This window comes from Styela clava, chromosome 7 (assembly GCF_964204865.1).
Source record: "Styela clava chromosome 7, kaStyClav1.hap1.2, whole genome shotgun sequence".
Lineage (NCBI taxonomy): Eukaryota > Metazoa > Chordata > Ascidiacea > Stolidobranchia > Styelidae > Styela > Styela clava.
The window spans coordinates 3,594,993-3,618,717 of NC_135256.1; the positions used below are offsets into that span (position 1 = coordinate 3,594,993).

At 37.2% G+C, this 23,725-nt stretch overlaps 1 protein-coding gene and 1 long non-coding RNA gene across 11 annotated transcripts in view; one reads left to right on the top strand and one right to left on the bottom strand.

Moving 5' to 3' along the window:
- The window catches only part of LOC144425181 (uncharacterized), a 108,441-nt gene extending 93,417 nt beyond the window's left edge, over positions 1 to 15,024 (bottom strand). Inside the window, exon 1 of the long non-coding RNA XR_013477361.1 lies at positions 14,978 to 15,024. This is a non-coding gene — a long non-coding RNA (uncharacterized LOC144425181). The remainder of the gene's footprint in view (positions 1 to 14,977) is intronic.
- Positions 1 to 23,725, top strand: part of LOC120327821 (dedicator of cytokinesis protein 9-like) — a 183,424-nt gene that overhangs the window by 55,585 nt on the left and 104,114 nt on the right. The gene's annotated exons all lie outside the window — the stretch shown is intronic.

The window sequence follows — 23,725 nt, forward strand, 5'->3', positions numbered from 1 at the left end:
CTCGACAAATTCCTTAACCTATTTTTAGCTAAAAAGTAAAAAGTTAAGTTTGGTTGTGGCAGCATCAGGCGGGCCAGATTGAATTACCCGACGGGTCGGATTTGGCCCGGGGGGCGTACTTTGCCCATGTCCGGTATAATTATTATGAAGTGGTAATATATCGCTTTAAACACCAATCAACCATCAAACATATGACTTCAATTTAAAAAAGCCTTGCAAATGGGAATAGTGTTGAATTTTGGGTGCTCCAGAAGTATGGGCACTAAGATGGTGCATAACCTGATAACCCTAACCTGGTACACATACTATGTTAAGGTTGTGGGTCATTTTGGTGCACATACTTCGGAAGCACCGAATATTGTGGGTGTGGTCCGAAATTTATAATTGCCCAGTTAGACCGTAACAGTCTAAAAAGCGTTTCAAAATGCAAATATCGAGCAAAAATTCTTTTCTAAATCATTTATGGGAGTGCCTGTATTATTTCTTACACCGGACAATTCAGTGTTCCCTTTTTTTTAATATCGGATGCAAAAATGTCGTAAAAACGCTGCTAGACCAACAATAAACAGTCTGTACGGATGCTAGTCTGCATTCCTTACCTAAACCCCACCCTTCGATTGCCGTTACCAGCTTTTGGATTCGCATTTTTTACGCAAATTAAACGAAAAAACGTTCGAATTTTACTATTTTATTTTTGATAAAGTCGTAATTTTACAGCTGACAAAAGCGAATTGTGCGTAAAAAACGGCACCGCGTTAAAAACGTCCTATTTTTATGACGCCTTCACGTCGAACAGAGCTATGCGAGGTAACCATTGATACCTAAGAACCTACCTTATTTTGGAAAGCCGTTTTTCGTTTGGCATTGCGTACCCGATTTATTACACCCTGAGTGAAGTAGTGGGCACGGGATCCTTTTCAGAAAAATAGTAGCTCCTCAAAATTTTTTGCAATTTTTATTTACTTTTGTAATTGTATATATTTATAGTAGTTTTCGTAGCTTAAAACGATTTTTAGACACCAAGACAAAATACACGTTTTCCCGCCACGTGTTACGGTCTTACTTGGCAACTATCTCAGAACCCCCCCTTTTTAAATTCCTGGCTCTCCTCCCGGCTCCTTAGATATAGGTGACTGCTTAACTAGAGCCTTGTTCAGTGAGAACTCTCTTTTGCTATATACCTCCCTGTCACTCATGTAATAATTTATTTTTCCATAAACACATACTTCAACCAAGTAACTCAAACACTCGACTGGACTTTTTATACAAAGTAAAACTATCACTGCTAACGTAGACACTTCCGATAAATACTGCTAGACATTACGACAGTAATATTGAAGAATTTAATACAAAAATCCACATTTAATTTTCAAATGACTTTCCGCTCCTCATCCCGGACACTATCGGTAATCGGAAAAATTCAAAGCAGTGCTTTTTGCGTTCTAAATTCCCCAATTGTTACGCCATTACCACAGTTCAAGCAGTGTATATTCGAAACAATCCAATTATACCAGTACCGGCAATGCCCCATACAGGCGCTCCCTCCTCCCGGTGCGCGAATATCCTTCCGCTTATAATTTTAGCCCTGGTCCATCAACTTTGGGAGTCACTCATTTAAAGTCTCGTATCTCTTTAGCACTCGCCCGTAATTTCGCTTGGATATCAATCTCCCATATTCCTAGGTGAGTGCGCGTAACGTTAATTTCAGCCATTACTTGAATAAAATAAAAAACTTAGCGACAAGATTCACCACACCTGTTATTCCAAATTAAACGACAAAGAATTTCATTGATAACGAGAATAAACATTTCATATCGGTGGGAATGTAGCAGGAATTTTATCTAAATTTTATCAATTTGCGCAAAAGCCTTCAATTAAAGGTAGAATAAATCGTTACACATTTTTGCAAGAAAGGGTCGCCCCGTTAACTGAAAGCAGAAAGAGTACTGATAGAAGTGTTGCAAGTTAGTTTGCTCAAAGCATGGTCCCGAACCCTCAACTAAAAGTGGAAAGGGTACTGATAGAAGTGTTGCAAGTTAGTTTGCTCAAAGCAAGGTCCAAAGCCCTCAACTAAAAGTGGAAAGAGTACTGAAAGAAGAGTTGCGATCGACTACTAGCCTCATGAAAAATACATGTACGTTTTAATACGAGCCTCTGCTATTCTATAAAGATACCTAGTTCCGCTTTGAACGCGCGTTCCCGTTAATTATTTTATTCGCCACGTTTAATGATTAAAACGAAAACAGAAGAATAAATTAATTATACCCTATGTGGAAACATTTACTGATCGCCCCCTAAAAACTGCTTCGTGGTCCCCTATGGGGTCCGAGGTCCCAGTTTGAGAATCAATGAAAGTACGAACTAGCCGACCGAATACACAACGCCTTGAATGTCAATGCGAACTTTGTCATCTATGCTATCTTAAAACCACTGAGGCATAACTCACGAAACCGCCGTCAAAGAGCCAACTAACGAAAGCAATAGAAGAAATGCATTATACCATGTGGAGGCCTTTACACGTGCCCCCCTAAACGCTCCGTGGACCCGTCTTGGGTACGAGGTCCCAGTTTGGTACTCCCGTAGTATGTGTTCCAGGTTAATTCCGATTATCCTTATTTTAGTTTCATTGCGAGTTCGGGGACTGTCTGTGTTAGCAAAGTGAATATCCTGTCGATAGGTTTCCGTCCCTTTACACAACTTGATGTAAAATAGGCGAGCAAAATTAGTTACCTCCATATTGGTACACATACTTCTGGAGCGCCCCGAGTTTGAGAAACTAGCCGACCTAATTTACAACGCTCAAACACAAGCCCTGAATGTCATTGCGAACTTTGTAATATACACTATCTTGAACCCACTAAGGCATAACTCTTGAAACCGCCGTCAAAGAGTAAACATTGGGTTAGCTTATAAGCTCAGCCCGTCGCAAATAGCGCAAAACGCGAGACAAAGGCAAGCAAATATATTTTCCAATTACGCCCGCCGTAAAAATTTGTGCGTATGCCTATGTTTGTGTATTTGCTATTGTTCGATGGCTTAGAATGTATTTTATGGTTGAGACAAGTGCCGTATTGCGTACGTGTTATAAAATCCGCCCACAGTGTCATTGGATATCTGTGACTGCTTCTACATGGCCTTGTTCGGAGCGGTTCGGTTTGGGGGAAGAATAAGCGTGGAATAAAAAAACATGCCCATCACCTCACAGAAAATGTAATAAATTAGGGTAGGCAATTCTCAAATTCTCCCATGACAGCAGTTTTCAAAATTCTTGGTGGAACCCCAAAGGAAGTCCTGTGCAATTGATTATATGTATATTATTTGGGATATATAAACAATTTCTGAATAAAAACAACAAACCTGTTTTAGATATATTGAGAACTGACTTCATAACAAAATTGAAATTGTAAAGGGACTTGTAAGTAACGTTAGATAGTGGAAGCAGTAAAGTGGTGATTTGATAAATAAAACGGTAAATACTATTTTTTTTCGAACGGTTTTGCCGTTTACACGGTATTGTTTCTAAATGGTTTTACCGGCTGTACACTGTATCGTCCGGTCTCGTGTAACGTAAAATCGTTTTGTTTACCAGGCCATGTAACATTAGATAGCGAAAGCACTAAAGTGGCAACTTGACAAAAAAAACTCAATTTGGTAAAACATGGACAATATCAAGGTAATGGAGAGATTTTAATCCTATAATGGGTGAAGGGCTGCTTTAAAGTATCGTATTGGTGCTGTGCAGGGATAGGGTGACCACACATAGGGATTAATGTAAGGCTTTTAGGTGCATGTACGCACACTGGAGGGGTGGTGGTTAAAGCGGTGGTTAGGAATGACGGAGTTGACTACACCAGCGGTTCCCAGACTTTTTGTTCCTGCGTCGCCAAATTACCATCGAAAATTCTTACGACGCACCTACACGGGAAAAGTCCAATTTTTCTTGCCTTTTTTTTCTGGATTTCCCTAATTTCGTTGCTGTAGGCTTTTTTAAATTTTCAAATAAAAAATATAAAAACGCGTGTGAAAATTTTGACGTCTGCGGTACTTATTACGGAACAATAGTTCTCCTACCGTGAATGACATCCCATTATGATGTCAAAGTTAAATTTAGAAATTCGTCTGAAAGTTTTCCCCACTAAGTCAATAATGCCAATTGAAAAGTTTTATTAAATTGTAAATTGCATGGTAGGTGTTTTATACCGTCTCGTAGACGAGAGGCTGTGGTTTATCGTATGGCTAAGCCTTCTTTTATCCAGCGCTCCAGAAATGTGTGTACCAATATGGAGGTAACTAATTTCGTTGTATCAACATCAAGTTGTATAAAGGGATTGAAACCTATGGGCAGGCAGATATTAACTTGGCTAACACGGACAGTCCCCGAACTCATAATAGAACTAAAATGATGAAAATCGGAATAAAATTATGACCTAACCTGGTACACACACTACGGGAGTAGCCACTTTCTCAATATTCAAATTTCAAATACATTTTTATTTACGTTAATAATTAAAGTAGTTAAAAGTTATGTTCATTCTATAATAGGTTTCAAATGACCTGTCACCCTGCACGTTCAGACTGCAAAATTTAAGGAACCACCCCTTTGTAAAATACCAAATGTAGTTTAGCCGGTAACCGACACAACAAACCAATGTCAATTTCCGTAAAACAGTCTAGACTTCAAGTACACACAATTAAGGAATACCGCGACCTTTACACTCATTCTGATATTTACGGGCTTACTTCTGTGATATACAAACAGAATAGGTATATTTGATTACACTTCTCAAACTTGATTGAACTGACTGCTGCCAGGCAAGCTTTTATGTGTCTCAGGCCAGTGTTCGGCAAACTGTGGGTCGCGGCTCAATTGTGAATCGCCTAGCATTTCCCGGTCGGCCTCCAATTAATTTCACTTATGGCAGTGATACACAAATAAATTCTAAAAATCCAACATTACTTATTACATTACATATAAATTTTTTACCAAATGGTTTCTGTTCATATATCAAACGATTATACATTACGTTAATCTCAACAAGTTTATTACGTGGGTAAATTTAAAATTTCCAACGGAATTGTTGAACATTTTCAAATCTTTTTCATTTTACTATTTGAGCCTCACTTTAAAATCTTTGCCGACCACTGCATTAGGCTCCACGCATGGACCTATTCACTTTATTTGCAAGCTAGATTTCGCAAAATTAGAAAAATTCGTTTTACAAATAGAACGACCGCGACCTTTACTCTTATTCTGATATTTACCGTCGTGTTACAAACTGCTTCCCGAGAATTTACGGAAGTGAGATATACAAACTACCGTTTCCATTATTGTTACGAAACTTTTACGCAACAATCACTTTCTTGGGATCTCGAAGTTTTGCTGACAATACTAACCTGAAATATTTCACGTTTCACTGCAAGTCTGCGCAAAAACAAGTATACTCTCAGAATTAAAAAAAAACTCTCCTTTGAAAAAGTTACGAGCGAGCACTGAAATACCATGATATTAAGACCATTTAGAATTATGGTTGCGCAGTTCGGCGCGTAGACTCATAAATAAAGAAGACTCATTTTTAAACAAAGTTACGGGCTCTCACTCAGAAGTGAAGAAGACTCATCTCTGAACAAAGTTACGGACACTCATTGGAATTCCAAAAACGGAAACAATTTACTGCGGAACATACAGCCAGAATTAAAGAACACCTCTCTCTCTCTCTCTCTCTCTCTCTCTCTCTCTCTCTATCTCTCTCTCTCTCTCTCTCTCTCTCAGTAGAGTTTTAGGAGCAGCTAAAATGCCAATGCCAAAAAAGAATCTACAAAGTATATAATTGAGCTTGACAACGACTTACGCAAACGCGACGCATTCCATGAAACGTCACTACCAAGGCTACTTTAATAATATTAGCTTAACAGTCAGACAGAAGACCTACGCCCGGATACACATTGCGTTTTATTAACACGAAAATTCTTTAAAATTTTAGACTACGGTGTGCGTGAAACACTAATAATAATACAAACAACATATACGGCTCTTACTTGATATCTCTACAGCGCAATAACTCATAAACTGTCTTATTTAATTAACGCTCAAGTACTCCAAGCGCGCGCCCTTCAGATTTGCTATAACAAATATTACTTTAACGCCGTAAATAACCCACATCCGCGCGTACTTCTGTTACGTCACAATATGATTTTCAGCACCCCGAGTCTCTGGGGGTTGGTGGTTGAACTCCACATACCGCCTCGAATCCCAAATTGCAGGGATGTGCAACCTGCGGCTCACAAGGAAAATTGTGCGGCCCTTGGAGAAGTGCTAGTTTTAATTAGTGTGTGTTTTTAAATTAGGTTAATCTGTTACAGAGGAGTAATATCAATTCCATTGTGTTGCATAGCATATACCTGAGCTTTTGCAAAGCGAACAACTGATGTCATAAGATCGATAAACAAAATTTTTGTGCCCACAACTCTCAAAAATCCTATATTAAATAAAGGTGCGTCTTGCGGTTTCACCCAGTTATTTTTAGTCGCCCTTCTGTAATAAAGGTTGCACGCCCCTGTCATATTGTATGCTTGATTTGACCATTAGTATAGCTTTAAGATTTTGTTTGCTACCGTGCTTGGAGTAACGCTCACACACTGCCCCACGCGTCGCCTTGTTTTAACATCTACTTAACACTCCCGATGTATATATCCACTAGTCCTCGAGGATATGCTTGACGATAAGGACGTCCAGACTGTTATATTTTGTAGAGCATTATTTTAAACATGCAAGTTCTGTTAAAATAGATTTCTTAGTTCGTGGGCTTCAGAAAGCTGTTTGAGAAAATGAAGGAAACAGATTTTTGACTTTTTAAAATCAGCTTGGCTGACTTTACCTTATCTCAGGGCTATTCAACTGGCGGACCGCGGTCGGTATCCGGATTATTTGAGAGTTGATTTGGACCGCCCCCGATTCTTTATTTTGGAGCATTAGAATAGCGCTATCTTGATTAGCGAATAATCACTTTCCGGTCGAGGAAGTGTGCGTTCGAGGATATCGAAATAAAATTTCTGGAGAGACCGGACCCCAGAATTTTGATAGTCTTGTTATATACGAATCCTTGGTAAAAATAGTTAAGTAGCCCTGCCTATCTTAGTGATATCTACCTCATCGTCAACCACCGAAGAAATATCAACTTTTATAACTTGTATTCAATCCTAATTCGTCTTATTTACAGAAGGCATGAACTTGCTCGTAAAACATTCATCATTATTGCGACCAATAAAGCCATAAATGACGCGCACCTACTAAATTTCAATAAAACGATAATTTCGGCCACAAATCAAAAATACTCCTTCCATTTTGGTCCGTTATTAAATAAAATCGATAAAAATTTTGCGTTGACGACAATTTTGACAGTATTTATTATTCCGTAACAATATGTTTTAATTTGAATTATGTTAACATATGACGTCATAAAGTAATTAGATTGAAGGTGATCAAGCGACAAAATTTTCTGACCACAGAAAAACTGAATGTTACTACAATGCAATCATTATAATATATTTTTTTAATTTTATCGAAAATCAGCATTTAATGCAGCGTGAGAATAATTTAATTAAACGAATCAATATCTTCGATCACCGCTTTAAAAAGAATTTTTCGAATATATTTTATTTCTCATCCCCTGGACATACTTGACAACGACATGAACTCGATTAGTGCTCTACTGCAGGGGTGACAAACCTGCTTTCGACTGCGATCGACTAAAATTGTCAAAATAGCTCACGATCGACTGGTCGGTAATAAGGTCATACAAAAACGAACGAGTACTGAATATGCAGATAACTGCACACACGTGTACAAAATATTCCGCCGGTGTCAATAAGCTAAGTTCTTTGGGCGCATTCTTAGGGAAATCGCCCCAATTTTTTATTTTTTATGTTCCATTTAATTTCTTTATTCGATTATGTAATTATACCCGGAGTAAATGGTTTATCATTTATTTGTGATTTATTCATACAATTTAGATCTGATACCTGGCTAACTTTAGTTTTAAGGGTTGAAATTTCCTCAAAAAACCTTTCCAAGTATCCATGTATTATCTCTACAGCGAAAAATGAATATAAATATTTTGCGCATGTACAGTACTATATTCTTCCTATTGTAGAACACACAACATATGCTAAAAAAATTGGTTCAAGGTCATTTTAAGGAATAAAAAATGCCACTGCATGTTATAGTACTCGCTTGCGGTTTACCACATGTTATAATAGCACTGACGTTTCTCTGTAAAACTTTATTTAAAACTCCCGCACACGCAATATATTTACTTTTACCTGTGGTATGCATTCAACGTGTTTGATGTTGTTTATTGACATAATGTTTGACAACCTTATGTCAGCTAGTTTGTAAATTTACTCATGTAGCCTACCTCGTGATACGGGATTAGCTCATACTGGAAATGCTGAGTTTTGCGTTGCAAACTTTCTAAATATAAATTTCATATTTTGGAAATGATTAGTTTAATCAGTATTAATAAAATAAGAATGTTACGATCGGCGTATTGTACTGCCATAATGTATTAGTCTTTTTTCTTTAGTTATATAAACAAGTGCCTTGAAATCAGTTCTAAAATGTATTCACCTGACTTTTTCTGTATCCTAAACCTTGTTTTACCTCTTTCATCTAATTCTAACTAGTACCTATATATTTATATAATCACATGCGCTACACTCAAATCGGTACATTTTGCAAAATTGCTACTTGCAACCACCCTTCCTTGCCACTAACTATCTGTCGAATCAACAAATGCCAAAACCATTGCATCGTCTCGTTAATATAAACCCTCGCAAATGTAATTAACACATAATTAAGCGCCGAGCTGTCATCGCAATTTGAAAACACAAAAATTAGAAAAACACGGACATTTCTCAAAGCGTTGTGTATCCTCGGACCATGCATGATTTGTTGTTGTTGATATAACAATGTGAATAAACGACATTTGCAGAATACTGTAAAAAAAATCGTGAAATAAATTGAGATTTTGTATTGATTGTAACGTAGAAAAAACAACGACATTTGAAACGATGATGAAAATTTAGCCGTAAATTGTCGTATCAGGCCTAACTGGATAATAACGTGATAACTTTCTTTTTGCGTTGGCGTTTTTTTGGGGGGCGGGGGCTTTGTAAAAAGTTTCCCGTGAGAGAGACGTCACAATATACGGTAGAAATCGTATGTATTTTAATGCTTAAATTTCCACCTATCCCATGTTACCACCACATAAGATCAGTCATCACTACCTTACCAATACAAATTACAAATGCAGGCTTCGTTAAGTGTCAAATCATTAATTAATTTTCGTCGATGTTTTTATTACATGACAGGCGCGTGTGCCCGCATTACCGCCGGCGTTAGTGCGGTGTCATTCTGCCTGTTTATTTGATTCTCCGCACATACTTGCGGTAACACCTTCGCGTCTGGTAGGTTTTGAATTTATTCGATTTGTTTTTTTACTTTACTACATCAACAGCCTAGCAAAAAGCGTTGATTGGCCGTATGGTTAAGCTGTAAAGTTGGCTTTCCTCTGTCGGAATCAAACGACTGTTTAACCAGTACCTAATTTTTTCCCAGCGCGATTGTGTTGTCTATCAAGGCTGTGGAGTTTTGAATCGAATCACAGCTACGAATGCTGATCCAACAGTACAGAACATAAAAGATTAATTTGAAAATTTCTCATTTTTAGCAATAGGTCCCGAATTATGATGCACAATGCCTTTCACTTACGATAATTTTTGCGAGCCGTGTTTTTTAAGTTTCTTTCATTTTGAAATTCAAAATCAAGGAGAATAATATATACATTTCAGAATGTATTCTGTATTCTCAATTATGATTTTTAAATATATTAGGAGAAGTGGATTATTCGATTTCATCCATCCTGTTTACAATATCCAGGGTGACTCCCCGAAAAAAAAAAGTCATTTGGGACATATTTTAGAGAGAAAGCGTCCTACATTACTGATCATACACAAATAGAAGTTCAAGTGTTGAATGAATTTTCTTCATTTTCGTAAAAGTAATAAAGAAATTCATGAGCCATGTATATATATATAAATTTACATGTTATACTTGTATGTTATTCTATGTATATACTGATGATGGTTCCATTACTTTTGAACCCACGTACATTTGAACCCATGACAATTGCACCTGTATGCTATTGCACATATGGAATTTTTTTTGTTTCACGGATAGTTAAACCCATACTAACCCTAACCCATGGGTTTAGCACCCGCATATAGATTGAACCCGTGGATATACGCATGGGTTTAAATGTACGTGGGCTCAAATGTACGGTCACCACTGATGATACACGTGACAGTAAGCGAAGCGTATTTGCTTTTATGTAATTATTTCTATTTACATACAAGATCGGGACACTTTCCCCCACCCACCGTGTTTATTCAAATGGTCGCGCCGGGAGGCCGTTTACAGATGTCCCGAGATTAGTCGAATATAGTACATGATGGAATTTATTAAGAATAAAGGAGTATGTCAGTAAACACTAAATAAGGGTTCCCTAAATCGAATCATTAAATATTACGAATACATTCTAAGATAATATTTGGGAATATGGAACATCGAATAAACAGGGTGTCAAACATTTTGCATGACTTTAGAGTAATAACAATTAAAAATATCCTTGTTTTTGTTTATTAATAGTTCTTATTATGTTATTAATATAAAAAAAATTTGGACACCCGTAAATTCTATATTGGGTTCATGGAGACATCAAAGTCACTGTAAATTCAATGAGTTGGATTCTGAAAATGCAAGATAGTTAAGATAATTGGAATGAATTCTTCATGAATTCGCACACGCGAATACAAAGTATGAATTCGCCCCGCACGACAATAAAAAATCCAGGTGCTCCCGAAGTATTCGTACCAAGATGGCGCACAACCTGAACATAATATGTGTACCAGGTTAGGTTGTTCAGGTTGTGCGTCATCTTGGTACGAATACTTCCGGAGCGCCAAAATCCCACCCTAGTCGGGAAACACTGCTCTAGGTCCTTAAACTCCGCTATTTTTATTTCCTTCAAAGAATTGAAATTCGAACTGTTTAATCGAAACAAATTCGGCAAGGTCACAAAAAAACATAACCCCAAAATTTCCGAATCACTTCTACTCAATGGAAGAAAATTTATCAAAGACCCGACTTCTGATTGTGTATAATTATTGTATCCAAAAGTATCGCTACACTGACGCTGTCGAAACTAGCTCATACGCTCCGGGAATCGAACGAGACATCGACGAATATTACTTTCTCACTTTGAGTCTAAAAACTAGTAAAGCGCTTGTTTGTAACCGCCAAAAAATCGAAAATTTTCACGAATCGAGACGACTCCCGCAAGTACACATCACTACCGTGACGCTTTCGAAACTAACTCCTGAAATCGGACGCAAATCATTGAGCAATAATGTTTTTTTTTTTACTTTCTGCCCGCCAGAGCTGAGAAGCTGGAATGCAAGCAAATAATTTCGACACTAAAACATACTATTCTTTATGTGCCTAGCATAACCACTGCAGTCTTATAATTTGCTGATAAACAATATATGGGTATTGCTTTATACCCCTTTGCCGATGTTTTTGTGTTTCAATAGAAAATTCTCCTGCTGCAGTAACCTCATATCGCACCAGTACCACCATTAATTTTATTATCTGTATCTGCAATTAGTACCTTAGCCCAGTGTTTCCCAACCTTTTTCCAAGCAACCCGAATTTTTGGAAATTAATTTTGTTAAGTCTCGCTGACTAAGAATGTGTTCAAATACCAGGCTGAAGGTAATGCTTATCCCTCAAATGGTCACAAAATTAACTGACTGACTAATAACAGCAGATCCAAAGTTTTTACGCTGTGATACTTTCCACTCATACGATTACTATTGAACAACACAACACTTCAATGCGAATATAAAATAAACAATAAAATTTACTAGAAAATAGAGGCAGTAACTTAAAGGTTTTTGTTGAAAAACAAGAGAACCAAAAAATTTTTCAGGCCATCCGAATTCGCGTCACGACTCACAGGTTGGAAAGCACGGCGCTCCAGAAGTGTGTGTGTTGTGTAAAGGGACTGAAACCTATGGGCAGGGGGTATATTCACTTGGCTAACACAGACAGTCCCTGAACTCATAATAGAACTAAAATAAGGAAAATCGGAATTATGGCCTAACCCTAACCTGGTACACACACTACGGGACTAACGAAATCCTGTTACTGCTACCATTCCGCACCCTATACCGTCAATACCTCTCTCGAAATCAGCCGAGACATCGACTAACGGTACTTTTATAAAGCGTAACCGATTTGTCATTGGTTTCGATGCGGCGGATTTAAACAAATATTGTCGTCATGTTTTCTCTCGATGTTAAAGGTCGGATAACTGAATTTACTTTTACTTGAATCGTTGATGTTGCTAGTTGCTACGACCTTTATTCATAGAACGTAGACGTACATAGCCAAACTGGTAAAAACCGAACGATATACTGTATCCATTAGGGCTTAGGGTATATATGAAAAAAAAACTAATTCAGTTTCGTTGAGAACAAACAAGTCATAAATTTGATATTGTTGAAAAAATTAACAAAACATTATGTAAAATTGATTCTCTTTTCTGTATTAGTAACAGGAGGACCACATGCCGTAGTATTTAAGCATATCCGTAGGTCACGACTCGTGAGATTTTACGAAGTTTATTTGGTTGAGAGACACACTGCACCAGGGTGACGAATAAAAAAAAGTCTGCAATGAATATATACATAGAGAGATACATCAGGGAGTCCCAACATGTCCATACAGTTACACTTTACCATAGAAATTAAAAATGTCCCAGTAAAACTCGTAATGTTCGTTTCTCAGCATCTGTGCATTGAAACCATACATTAACCTAGTTGAGCTGGAACTCCCAGGCAATGGGTGCTTTGGCAGCCTTGCATCTTAACCTAGTAATGTAAGAAACCACTTTTTATTATGCCGTATTATCCCTTCCCTGGGGTGGTAATACAAAATCTCATCCTAACTATTGGAACTTTTCAAATATAGTAACTCTGTAAAACCTGCGCTCTAGAAGTATGTGTACCAATATGGAGGTAACTAATTTTGTTCGCCTACTTTACATCAAGTTGTGTAAAGGGACTGAAACCTATAGGCAGGGGGATATTCACACCGGGTATATTTTTAAAAATTTGTTGTTTCTACGATTAAGGTGTGTTACCTCACAGAAGCATGCATTGTGAATTTTACACATCATTATTGACCACACAAAGGTAGCATTGTTATTTATTCCGCAAAATTTAATTTATGATGACAGCAGCCTAAGCAACTTTCAAAAAATAATCGTGAATAAGGTAATTGGAATTTATATCTTTTGTTATGTGAAAACAAACACTTTTCAACGCGATATCTATCACTCAATATACATGGATAATCGAATTATTTTGAAGTGAAAGGTATGGTCGTCACGGCAGCTTTCACATAATAATGTAGTTCAGGGGCGTGCAACCTTTAATACGGGAGGTCCAGATAAAAATAACTGGGTGAAACCGCGGGCCGTACCTTTATTAACATAGGCTTTCACAGACACAAAAAAACGTCATGGACATAGATAAGTACTTAGGTATAGGCTTGCAACGAAAAAGGATTGGATTTATTCTCACGTACTAGCTTAAACTAAATAAAATTAAATTTCGCGGGCCACAGACGATTCAAAATTGCCACTTCTTCGCTGGAGCACAATTTTTTCTTGTGGTGCATTGGCCCGCGGCAACGTTCTCTCTAAGTTGCGCGCCCAGAATCACCGCGCAGTATATTCGTTCTCCCGCGCACTGGAGGTTATAAATAAATTCTGTGTTCGTTTAAAATGTTTTGTTCTTTTCTAATTTTCCGCGCAGACCTTTTTTTGGAGCTTACATGGCCTTCTATTCCGCGCAACTAAGCAAGCTCTTAGAGCAGGGGTGGGCAACATACGGCCCGCGGGCCGAGTCCGGCCCGCGATGAGATTTTGACCGGCCCGCTGACTGTATCCAACCACACTCTGTAATGTGGTCCGACGCATTATTCCTGAAAGTTGTCGATCGCTCTACTCTCACCACACTGTCAGTGCGAGTTGGTGAAATAAACAAGTGCGTTAGCACACTTGTTAAACAAACAATATAAGGTCAAAGCAGAGAGCGTTGTAAACATTCCCCACTACTGGTATCAGTTATATTTATATTCTAAATATAAATAAATTTTAGAAATTACATTTTATATTAATATTAGGTTTTATTAACCATAAAATATCCCAAGAAACGTAAAGTTGACAGAGAGTGTCGAGCATTTAACAAAGATTGGATACCGAAGTATTTTTTGTAATAATCCGGCCCGTCGAGGACTTCATTTTCCCACATCTGGCCCGCCGGCTAGAGTAGTTGCCCACCCCTGTCTTAGAGGGAATGTGGCCCGCGGGCCACAGGTTGCGCACCCCTGCTGTGGTTGATCGAAGCAATGTTAACAGTTACAAGCAAATGTATATATATGCGTTTCATATTATTATGATATATATATGCCTGACGCTTATCACGAATTTCGTCCCGAACGAGATCCAGTACATCTAGTGATATCTGTGGATACGTACGCAACTTCTATCCCGTAGAATATTTTTTGGGTCCACAGCCTTCAGTAGATTTTACATGACAGTTAATCACAGTAAACTAACCGAAACTGATTTTGCGTGGCGACTGAGAAATGTCGAATGGAACACTTATCGCGCTTCTACTTCCAATAGTATAAAATTCAGTGTTTCTCAAACGGTGGGGCGCGCCCCAAAAAGTGGGCGTAGACAATTTTTTGAGGGGCGTGAAGCTAATTAAAAAAAAAAATTTGTTAGATTTGATCTTGCCCGCCTTATTTTAGAGATTTACATTTCCAAACTCTTCAGTTATTTCGGACCTCCTGAAGTATGCGCACCAAGATGGCGCACAACCTGAACTCAGGTTGTGTACCAGGTTAGTGTTCAGGTTGTGCGACATCTTGGCGCGCATACTTCAGGAGTACCGTTATTTCATTATTTACGTTCCATCGACGTGTTTTTTTTGTTCGAGAAGGTATGGTATAAATACTTATATTAATAATCTAACCTTTTGCCAATGGAGATTCTGGCGTTGTCTGGTTAAGTCTAGTCCTCTAATTACCAGACCATCGTGCACATTCTATTATTAAATGTCCCGTAAGCGATTAACGATATTGAAACTTAAAAATTGAGTTCTTACACGTTACACCCTCAAATACCGAACTAGAATCGTCAAATAAATTACTGTATCAAGACAAGCACAGCGCTCCGACTATCGGACGTCGTGCCCATGGGGGGTGTCCACAAAGCCCCTTTCAAATTTCAATTTTGTTATGAAGACAGTTACCAATATATTCTAACCAGGTTTGTTGTTTTTAAATCATTAATTGTTCAAGTATATTTACTTCATTTAATACATCTGTGAGGGCCAAAACAATATATGGTATCGATAAATTTCCTGTTGGATTCAAGACGGTATGACGACCCTATATATAGATATCTCGTAAGCGATTTAACAGCAATAAAACTATAAAAAAAACGGGATTTAATACACCCTAAATCACTAATCTGAAGCGCCAAATACATCACCGGATTAAGACAAGTCTAACAATAGAACTCAAGTAGTTTGTTGATTTAAGACTTCATGAGCTTAGTCAAGGTTATTAGTTGGGAGGGAGAAGGAGATTTCAATCATAAGTTGCAAGATTATTTTCTTCGAATATCCTATCTTTGGTTACAACTGTGGTTTACGACGGGGTTTCGTTGCATCCTAGGGTTTCGCCAGTCAGGTGCTTCGTTTACATTCAAATACGAAAGGGTGCTCCCGAAGTATGCGAACCAAGATGGCGGACATCGGAACGTATCATGGGTAACAGGTTAGGGTTAGGCGATAATTCTTTTTCCAATTTTCCTTATTTTAGTTCTATTATCAGTTCGAAGACTAGCCAAGAGCCTCCCGTAGTATTTATACCTAAAATTATGGCCTGACCCTAACCTAGTACACATATTACATTCCGATGTCCGCCATCTTGGTTCGCATACTTCGGGAGCCCCTACGAAAGTCTATATTGATATATGTACACTGTTTAAATATAATTGGGTTAAATATATTAGTTTTGTCACTATTATCAAACTTGCTACATTTTGAATTCAAAATAAATTAAAACTATTGCGCGCGAGTCCCACAGCTTTCCATTATAATCCGAAATTCTATATTAATATATGTATACTGTTTAAATATAATTGTATACCTATGAATACCTATCGGGTTTGCCGCTATTAACAAACTTGCTACACTTTAAAGATCATTTTTTTGTTGCCATTATTAAGTTTACTTTTATATATAATTCTAGTTTATACAATTCAGACGAATTAATATATTGCACGCGAGTTCCACAGCTTTCCATTATAATACGATATTCTATATCAATATATGTACACTGTTTAAATATAATTAAATACCAATGAAGTTTGCCACTATTATTATACTTGCTACACTTTAGAGATAATTTTGCTTTGCCAGTATCAGGTTTGCTTTTATTTATATTTCTAGTTTATACATCAAATCAAACAATAAAAGACCATTTAACCATTGCAGTGAGTTTCAGCGATTGGAATGTTTCATGGTTCTAGGAAAATTCGCCGCAGGAAATTTCGCCGCATAGGAAAAATCGCCGCAAGAGCATTTTGCTGTAAAACAAGTAATTGAATGGAAACAGTTAGGTTTTTGAAGTCTCTTTTTATTTAAAAAAAGATTCGTTATTTAAAAGCATACCTTAACCCTATAAATCTAACTGTTTTTTATCACAAATACTTGTTTTACAGCAAAATGATTTGCGGCGAATTTTCCGGACACGATATTCCATTGTGGTACCGTTTCACCAAAAGAGGTTGAAAACCGCAGGGTTGCATACTTGCATTGTCTCACTTTTTAAAATTTGAGTGTTGCCACATTTATCAATGCGATAATAATATAATTCAAAAATGAAAACAAATTGCGCTCTTCCGTCGTTTATTAGACAGATACATCTTCATTATATTGTCTGTGGAATTTTCATTATGTGTGGCAGTATTTATTAAAAAAAAACGTAAATTTTACTATTAATGCATTGTAGATGTATTTCCGCTTGTCAATTGGTTACTGGTGACGTGGTAATGATCTCAATGTCACGGGTTTGAGTCCCGCATCAGTACAGTATACGCAATATTATCCTGTTACGGCCAACGCTATGCAATCGGAACATAGCAAGTTTTCGTAGCTTGAAACGAAGGCTTTTTAGACACCTTCAAGACTTTTGCCAACCAGCGGACCTGCTAGCTGTCACGGTCTAACCTGGCACATTAGATAACTTAGCCAACTTGCCTAAATCACAACTTCTGTGATGCGAACCATGTTTGTTAAATGTATTTCATGCCAAATTTAAGTTGATCCAAAATTGATTCACCTTGAAGATATAGTGAATATACAGAATTTTTTTAAAGTGTCTAATGATATATTGGGGGATTATGAACCTGTAAACAGAACGTAACATTGTCTCGTTGGCAAGGAGAATTCGACAGTATTAGTTTTTGGTGTTCTCTTCGAATATGACACTGAGCAAACTCAATTTTAAATCTTTCACATCAGTTGGTGGGTCCTGTAATGGTTGCATCGCTAATTTTCTGTTTTTAATTTTTTATTCGGCTTATCTTTTGTCAGACTAGATAAGTTGTCGGTGGGCCGTATACCAACTTCAGACATCTAGCTGAACCACAAAAAAATAGTTTTCCGCTGGAAAAGCAAGAGAAGAGAATGTGGCTATCGCTTAGCCTTACAGTATGAAAGGCAGCGGGCAAAACGACGAAAGATTTAATGCAGCGACAAGAACAAAAATCATTATGTATTTTTACCCATGTGAGCCCATGTCGGGTTAGCATTTTATGCTTGATGGGGCAAAATCTGAGTGTTGACAAGGGCCACACTAAATGTCTTGGCGGGCCGATTTGTGGCCCGCGTACCGCCTGATTTGTTATTATGACGTGTGAATCACGAATTTGGGAAATTCTTCGCACGATTCTTCCTATGACTCATGTTCTAAAATATATCAACCTTACACAAGTTGATTTAATTTATCGGCATAAAATATTTTGCTATTAAAAAAGGTTATTTCATCTGTATCGTTTTATGTAAATACTAAAATTTCTTACATAAACTAACTTATCCTGATGCACACCCCTGTATATTAATGGAATGAAAGGGAAAATCCGAGTTAGTTCCCGGTGAGAGTTAGAATGCCTATTACATTCTGGGTGAGATGGTTGGCACGGGGTGAAATGCAATTTTGAGGTATTTGCGGTGAGGCATAAATTCGTCTTCGCCTTTTGTAACACAATTTTGGTCCATTATTGAACGATTTACTGAAAAATTACTTTTCCTTGCTTACTATCAATAATTCTTTCTCTGAATGAACCAACCGAGATAGACGAAAATGCGCGATTTTATAGCTTGTTGGATAACTTCGGCCGCGAAGTAAGTGGGTAGAGGAATTCTTTAGGATATTGTTAGATAACAGTGGCTGCTCTTATCTAGCATTGTTCGTAACAAGAGGCGCATTATTAGGTCATATCACAGAAAATTCGCCTTCCCCCACCCCCCAAAATAATTCTACGATCTTGCGCCAAGTGTACTCAGAAACCAGTCTATCAGTTTTTTTATGGGGTTTTGTTTTTCTGCGGAAGTTTTGTACTGTCCACCCCCTACTGCACGCGTTTCGTCCCTAGAACTAAATCATATCGAAACCCCGCCACCCGCGTGTCTAGACAGTGAAGTTGTAATTCTTATTCAGCAGACGACACATTGCGAACGACAATTTCGTTTCTGCATTTGTTATTGTGACGTATGAATCACGAATTTGGGGATTCTTCGCACGATTCTTCCTATGACTTATGTTCTGGAATTTTTTAAATAAAACATCATCCGTAAACAAATTTGTTAATTTTTTCATCAGCATAAAATATTTTGTCATTGAAATAGGTTATTTCATCTGTATCGTTTTACGTAAATAATAAAAGTTGTTACATAATCTAAACAGGGTCTCCCAAAAGTTTTGGGCCACGGACCACTGTTTGTGAATCTTATTTTGGGCTGATCCCCAACCCATCAATTTATGTGCCTAACCAACGAGGAAGGATAATGTTTCCTTTGACGAAATTAATCTCATGAAAGTCTGAATGGATACATACTAACGGTAAATACTGATAGGCTAACGGCAATTCGATAAGATTATGATCTATTTGTGTATGTTCAAGATTTTTTCAAAATCGTTGAGGATCCCCTGAGCAGTCATAACGTACCCCACTTTAGGAAACCATTGGGCCCTAACTTATACTATAAAATACCGCAAAATAGACCAAAAAAATAAGACAGATTAGAGAATTGCATGTAATAAGTCGCGTAGGCTAAGCTATATCGGAATGAATCTGATTTTTCGAAAAAACTCAAACCACGTGAAGCACGTATCAGTGGCGACATGTACAATGTCATGTTCGGTTATCAAAATCGTGCTCTTATTATTCGCAAAAAAATATCTTATTTTGCAAAAAGACCAATTTTATACGAATGACACAATTTCCTAGATTAGACAAGTCCCAGATTATGAATCATAGTACGGATTCGTGCGAACAATTTCACAAATTTGTGATTCATGCGTCATAATTACAAATGCAGGAACTATATTTCCGTTCCCAGTGTGTCGTCTGCTAGATGAGAAATATAGTCTTACTGCAGTGGTTCCCAATCTTTTATGGCTCATGGCCCGCCGTATATCGTTCTAGTGGTATTTATAGTGTTTTTTTGATTGGTAGATTCCAAATGACATTATGTTCATACAATTCATGCTCAACAAAGTGTAAACACGCAATGAAATATTTTTTATCAAGCAATGAAACTAGGAAGAACAGGGCGGTTAAAGTTTTCATTTTTGATGTATTGTCATTTGTTTCGCGTAGTTTATGGTTTTATTTCGTTGGATTTCGACTGTTTTCAAGGCAAAACGGAGGCGATAACATTGTAGTCCCAAACATTCCCAAAAAACTTGTTACTTTTATTGTAGGATAAGCTTTTTTTTGTTTCGCTTAGTTTCGGCTGTTTTCATGGCAAAAAGGGATGCCCTATCAGTGTTATTGTACTGTAGCATTGTTTACGTGCTTCTAAGCCTTTAATACACCGATACATCGCGTAAATGCACCGAAACTCTTCTAGATAAGGCCGATTAATAATAACAGATTGTTGTTTTGGCGCCATCGACAGCTGTTTTCCCGCGCGTAAGGAGAAAAGCATTGTCGAATGAGAAATAACTTATCCCGTCATAATGTAGGTTAATTCGAGAGATTCTCTCGCGAAGGCTATGACCTGGGATTTACGAGAAAGTTACCGTAATTCACAGTACTCATAAAGTTACCACGAATCACACTTCATATGCTTACGTTATTTATCGATAGTTTCTAGAATTTAATCTGATTTCGAAATATTATAAATCAGGAATGTTCAACCTTTAATACATGAGGGCCAGATACACATAACGAAAAGAAACCCCAGGTTACAACTTCACTTAACATAGGATTTCTGGTAGATACAGGCACAATAAAAGCATTGCAACGTCATATTAATAGACAATAAATTGGACTCTGGTATAGATAGGCTTTGTAACGCAAAGGGATCGGAAGTATTCGCATGTACCAGATTATATTATAGATTATACATTTACACTAGAGTCGTTTCGCGGCGGCACCTCATTCAAAATAATTTACCCTTTTCCGCGGGCGGTACAATTTTTCTTTTGTGGGTCGCACTGCGGTCCACGGGCGGCAGATTGAACAACCCCGTTCCAAGTTATTAGTAGTGTGTCGGAACGAATATAATCCAAACGACATAAAATTGGAACCACGATCCCACTATAGTAACAAAGCACGCTATGAAAAAGGCTGGATTTATTTATTTTCCTCATTATTAGACCAAAATAATCTATAGTCTTGCTGTACTGTACAGTAACACATAAATATGTTTCTGCAACGTTACATTTGACTGATGCCAGACTTCCTCAAACTATTATAATTCAACTACAATAAGCGGAAACGCCCAAAGATGAACTGGAAAACATAAACATCAAGATTCTATTTTTATTCTATCTTGGTTAGCTTATGTTTAATGTACCGATGTTTTTTTACGATTTGGCCATGTTTACCAATAGATTTCGTTGACGAGAATAAGTTTCATTCCGTTGTTTATATACAGAAACGGACAAAAATAGAGTCAGTTATCAAAGACAAAAATAGATAATAACTGTCCCAATTCTCTGGCCCACTGTGTATAGAGACACTATTAATCGTTTTGATGAAGTTTGAACCAATGGTTTTCAACTTTTTTGTTGGAGTGAAATCCCAATGCAATATTCCACAGTCACGAGGAATCCCTGTGCAATAGTTTGATTGTATGAAAATACATATAAAAAAAAAGGTACCCTATTAAGTATTTACTTATATTCGAACAACGTGCATATATGGACTCTCAGAATGTTGGCTAAACCAATGTTTCCAACCTATGGGCCACGACCCAAAACATGAAATTTTCAACGGATTTAAAATCTCGCTGATAGCATGAATCCTTTCTTTCTCGCTTTGGAAAATAATTGTTATGTAAAAATGATTGTTTTATATTAGTCATCTTGTGGCCATAATAAAACTATACATGCCATTCGGCATTTGAGCATAATCTTGGGCATAATCCACTTGTCCATGTTTTTCTATGAATAAGCCTAGCAGGAACTACTCGCCAAATTTTGTTTATTTGTCGTTGTACGGTGTTTGATAACTTGTATGGCTTTGGGACAGAAATTGTACTATATAAATAAATCGTTTGCTTCTATCACATCACTTTTGGCGCAAAATAGCGCAGTATTTCAAATATTTACCAGAGTTTTACAATAAGAGGTTTGTTTGCCGATTAGACCGATAGATCGGGAAAAATATTTGATTAGTGTTAAATGACCATCATTAACTATTTGATCGTCCTTTTGACAGCAGAAGTACCCGCAAATGATATTTTAAAAGATAAAATTCTCCATTAATATGCTGCCATGAAAGCTAATGCAGTGGTTCCAACGTTATTCTCGAGGGACCCGATTTTTTTTTGAAAATAAATTTTTTTAAAACTAGCGACCCCACGATGTTCTCAAATACTACACAATATGTAGTACTTTTACAGGTACTCCCGTAGTGTGTGTACCAGGTTAGGGTTATGCCGTAATTTATTCCGTTTTTTTTTAATATTTTGGTTCTATTACGTGTTCGGGGACTGTCTGTGTTAGCCAAGTGAATATACTCCCTGCCCATAGGCTTCAGTCCCTTTACACAACTTAGGTAGGTGAACAAAATTAGTTGCCTCAATATAAGTACACACTTCTGGAGCACCAATCTTTTTGGCATCAATAATTCATACAAATATTTTTTAAATATATTAATTGTCTCTTACTATTTCATCAAAAATATTGAACATTTCCTAAACCAGTAGATTGCCTGCCCGCCAATTCTAGTGATTTCTTTTGTATGGCCTTGTTCGTAACGTAAGTGCGCCAACATTTTTGACAGCATAAGTTCCTAAAAATGGCGTTTTGAATGATATAATTTGTCTAATGATATTATGTCGAAAAGGTAATTTACATTTCTAAATCCAAACAGTTCGTCATACTTTTACATGATGTTTTTATTAACAAATTTTTCAAAAGGGAATTTCCTGGAAGCCCATGACCTAATGTTTAAATGGAAATGTAAGGTTTCCTGTTGTGATAAGTTTGCTGCTGTCTCTATTGAAGTAAATAGCGAGACCGAAAGTGAATATATCTAAAAATAACTTAATGGTGGTTGAGTTTTCAATATTATGTCCACAGCTTAATATTCTAGGATTGCAGAATTGTGTAACATTTTCTGCCAAACTGATAGCGCACTACCATGAATGATGGGTTTACAGAGGATGTCACTATAGTTCAATTGAGATTAGGGACAAGTTACTAGATCCTGATATTTTCTATGTGAAATAATGACAGAATATTTGTATTTTTCAAAACTATATTTTTGGTACTTTTGCTGGCAAAATAATGATACAGTTTCGCTTGAGCCACCTCTATGCCACCTCGTCATATTTGTACACGCAACACTCTCTGAAACGTTATAATAGTTGGATAAATCGCGTTGAATTTGAAGCCTTTTGGTGAATAACAATCTATTTTCAAGCTCATTAAGAGTCTAATTTCGTTCGTCAGTCGGCTTGTGGTTGCGAGGTCTCCTGGGGTTCACAGCCAGGCGCCAGAATTGGCTCATTACACGCGGATAATAATACACAAATCGGTAGATTCCTCACGCGCCTTTGACCGCGTGGAATTTCTCAATATACAACAATAAATACACATATGGGAAAATTTTAAGGTGGTTTTTAATACGTGTTCTTTATTGGCAGTTGGTCTATTGAAGGACTAATCTTCTAACAGTATTTTATCGGTTTAATGGTCTGGCGCAGCGGTGTCTAACAGGCTATCGCTTAGCCTTACAGTAATGAAGGGCAAAATGATAAAAGATTCAACGCAGCGACAAAAACA